This window comes from Arachis duranensis, chromosome 9 (assembly GCF_000817695.3).
Source record: "Arachis duranensis cultivar V14167 chromosome 9, aradu.V14167.gnm2.J7QH, whole genome shotgun sequence".
NCBI classification, from domain to species: Eukaryota; Viridiplantae; Streptophyta; class Magnoliopsida; order Fabales; family Fabaceae; genus Arachis; species Arachis duranensis.
In genome coordinates this window covers 116,480,340-116,485,014 of record NC_029780.3, presented here as the reverse complement: position 1 = coordinate 116,485,014, position 4,675 = coordinate 116,480,340, and positions in this window count along the sequence as shown.

Sequence of the window (4,675 nt, the reverse complement as noted above, 5' to 3'; positions counted from 1 at the left end):
CCATAGCTCACTGCTGAGCACCTGGATCTGTATCTAAAAAACAATAGATGTATATGGAATGAGAATCCCCAGCCCATGGGTTCTCAGTACATTAAAAGTACCAAATAAATACAATGCACTATAATAAAAACTCACTAAACATCCTAAACTTCCTTTATTCATTTATTCATCTTAGATTCTCACTCATTCCTGAATTAGGCAACTGTTCTATGGGATACTAAGTCTAGTCAAATCCTCATCTTTCCCTTCTTTCCAAATCTTTTAACACTCAATTCCGAATGAAACCATAACCAGTAAATTTGAGCTTAGTGCTTAAATATCAATTTTCTCATTCTCTACCTGGAGCAAGCAAAATCTCTTCACTGCGTCTACCCAAGGAGCTCAAGTTACCTCATTCAATAAGCGTCATTTTAAATTAATCATCTCATTATTTCATTTCAACAATAACAGCTCTCAGCGTCAACCGACACCAGCATGAGAAACCTCTCAGTTGTACAAATACAAGCAATATAGACAAGTAATACACAATTAAAGTACAAGTAGAACAAGTAGCATATAATCAGGTAACATAGCATATATGATTCAGCAATCCAAAACAAATAGACAAACCCAAACAAGTCAAACATATGCAAATGATGAATGCCTGCCATATGACTGATGATATCATCTGTCAGTTACAAAGCCAACCCGACATGTCCTGGTAGCTAACCATTAGACAGTCCCTACAAGCGCGCATCCCCAAGCTCAAAATCATAATAATTCAAAATACAAAAAAATCTATGGGAGAGAGCTCATCCAGGAAGGTCTAAGTGTCCAGCCACACTAACGACATAGGGTCAACAGAATCTCAGATCTCAACTTGGAGCAAGTAGAGCCGACCCATTGCATCTACCCAAGGAAATCCAAAATTCAGATAATTTCACAAATTTCAAATCATTCTCGACTGAGAGCAAGTGGGGGCTAACCATTGCATCTACTCCAGGAGTCTCAAACCAAACTCGGAACAAGCGAAATCACTTCACTACATCTACCCAGGAAAGTGTATCACAATTAGAATCATATTCAATATCATTTTCATAATCATAGTCACTCTCATCATTAATCTCGTCTCAAAGTCATATTCAATCTCAAGTTTACTCATTCATCATCACATTCACTTATCACATCATCGTTGTCGTACATTATCTTATAATTTGTTTCTTTCATTCAATGCACTAACTCGCCCCATTAATTCTTACTTCTAATCCATCTACCCATATTTATACCGGCTTTATACTTTTATCGGGATTTATAAGGGTTTGGAAGGCCAAAAGAATGATTAAAATACATAAAAGTACATTTTTAAAAAATCTGAGGATTCCGTGTACGCATGCAGGTGGCATGTGTAATGCATTGAAAATTGGGGGTGTCGCGTACGCGAGATTTGGTTGCATATGCGAATGGTGAAGATAGCAACGTTTACTCGTGTCGTGTACCACCTTTCGCTTACGCGAGGCTTCGATTTCGGCACTCCCGCATACGTGTGCATTCTTCTGCGTACGCGAGCCTCGCAGAAAAGATAAAAGGTTGTTAAGTGTAAAAAATTAGTTTTTGACCCAAATTTTCAAAGCTTCATAACTTTTTCTACAAAATTTATTTTTCAACCATTCTTAAACCGTTGGAAAGATCATTAAATGATCTTTCAAAAAAATCTAGTTTTGAAGAATTTTCAATTTCGAGGACCGAGTGACAGACCGCCGAAGTTGGTCAAATATCAGTTTTTACCTAAAATTAGAATTTACTAATTTTTCCAAGGTTTACAAGTCAAAACAGTTTTCACTCATCAAATTGACCACAAACCAACCACATTCACATATTTACACTCAACCAATTCTAAACCTACTTCATCTACACAATTCCACCCAAAACCATCAAATTTCACACCTTAATTCCTCAATTCTCATTACTCAATAATCATACCAATTATTTACACATTCAATATCTAAACTCCATTCAATCTCATATATAATCACACCATACAAACACTACTTACATTCTTTACTTTTTTCTGGCCTCTAGCCTAATTCATCAATTCAATATATATATATATATATATTTCAACACATACTATTATCATCCAAATCCTCAATTTTATAACACACGAAATATGCAAAATCTTACATTACTTATCCAAATCATTATTTTCCACAATATATTATCTATATACATCAATTTTCAACTTGTGAAATCTCACCAAGTCTCAACTCCAAACTCTACCCAACCGTTTCACAAGTAAATTTCAAGTTCCAAAAGCGTACCCAATACTATAATACACACATTACATACATACACCAACTTAGGACTAACAAAATCTCATAAATCACAAGGGTTAGAGAATTTTTTTTACTTTAACCCACAAAATTTATTGATAACACTCACCAATCGCTCATACCAGAGCACCCTTAAACAACCAAAAGCACAAGATTTTCTCAAAATTCACAACCAAATTCGAATTTAAAAGAAAAATAAAAACTAGACAGAGGAGAGCAAAATACTCACCACAATACTTAGATAGACTTGAAGAGCTCGTCAAGGGCGACGCGTGGCCGTAAACAACTCGTCGATTGGAGCTCCGGAGAGAAAGTTATGGTGATTTGAAATTGGTGATGAATAGTATCACTAAACTCTTGCTCACTCTCTTCTCTAACCGAGCTCTCTCTCACTCTCTCTCTCTCTCTTTGAAGAAAATGATCTGAAAACTCATTAATGATGAATATATATCTTGGACTTGGGTCCAATAATATGGGTCCAGTCCAACTGGTTTATTCCGTTGGTCCAATTTTTGGCCAAAACTTTAAGATTAGAGTATTAAATCGTATTTTAAATATTTCTATCTTCCTAAATTATAAATTCTTATTTCTTATCCTTATTCACTCCTAATTAATTTTCTCAGCTGCAGTACCAGACATATCTCAGTCGGTACAGCCGGTCAAATTTTCATTGCACATTTTCACGTAAAAAACTATGTTTTCCGACTTGGAAAAATCCATTGAGTCCAAATATCATATTTAAATTATCAAATTTTGATTGTTAAATTTTCTAACCATATTCGCTCATATTTAATTCATTATTTAATTAATTATGGTTTGACCAGGTTTTACATTAACAAGCTCCAGAATTTTGCAATTAAAAGTTTATATCCATCATTGAATCCGCCGGTAATTAGTGGCGGACAAAAAAATCCGTTGGTAAAGAGTTATTGGCAAGGTTTCACCACTAAATTCAACGATAAACGAGTTTTCAGTGATTTTTTTGGTAAATCTGCTGGTAATTCTAACAGTATCCGATGACTTTCTTGTAGTGTAAGAACCCCAATGATTGTTAGATCGTTAAATGTGAAGAAGGATCCGTTCTTATTAAAAGAAGAAAATAAAGAAACATTTAGTCCTAAGGTACCATATTTTAGTACCATAGCTAGGGGCAATAATGTATCTTACTAATAAATACACGTCCCAATATAGTATTTATTGTCATAAACTTATTTGTAAGATACCGTTCCTCTTCAACCAGAAGACTTTAGAATTGAATAAAGAAGGTGTTTCGATATCTTCGTGGAACAACTAATATGAAATTAATTTATCCTTATGGATCCAAATCACAATTGGTTGGCTATGCAAATGCATGTTATCTATCTGATCCCCATAAAGATAAATCCCAAACAAGATATTTGTTTACATTTAGTGACATAATTATATCATGGAGATCTACAAATTAAAATAAACTATAGCCACAATATCTTCCAGTCATGTTGAAATACTTGCAATACATGAGGCAAATCGTGCATTATATTGGCTCAAGAATCTGATTGGATATATTCAATCATAATGTGAGTTTTCTGATAAGAACATAGCTCGAACAACATTGTATGAAGACAATGTGCGTATATTGCTCAATTCATAAGTGGATAAATTAAAGGTGATCGAATGAAGCATATTTTTTTTAAGTTATTCTTCATACATGATCTTCAAAATCAAAAAATAATTGACATTCAATAGATTCGTTCAAGTGATAACTCAGCAGATTTATTTATAAAGTTACGTTCCTTTTAAAAAATTGGTGCACCATATCGGAATGCATCGATTTCGATATCTCAAGGATGTTACTAATTGGAAAAGAGACTATACTCGTTTTTCTTTGATAAAATTTTTATTTTTATTAAATTTTTTTAATAAAATTTTTAATGAGATATTTTTTATTACAAAAAAATATTGTACTCTTTTTTTATTAAAATTTTTTTATTGAATTTTTTTTTGATAAAATTTTAACGAAACATATTTTTTAAAAACATTTAAAAGAAAGTGTTATAAAAGTAGATGTCTATAACTTACATCAAGCCTAATTGTTTTTCTTAGGCCATTTTAAAAATTATACATCCATCATTGTCAATCACGACTCCTTTAACATATTATTATTGTTTGATAGAAAAAACCTATAAATAAACTTGTTTTCTGAGATCATAGACACACAAAAAATACTATAAACATAAACTAAAGTCACGTAAGATTGTGCAAATAATATGAAGATTTTTTATAGGCTAGAGAAAGAGAATTGAATTTATGATATTTTTTAATTTTGATTAATAAAGTCTTAACTCATAAATTATACTCAGGTTTCTGTTTAATTTGTGCAGTAAATT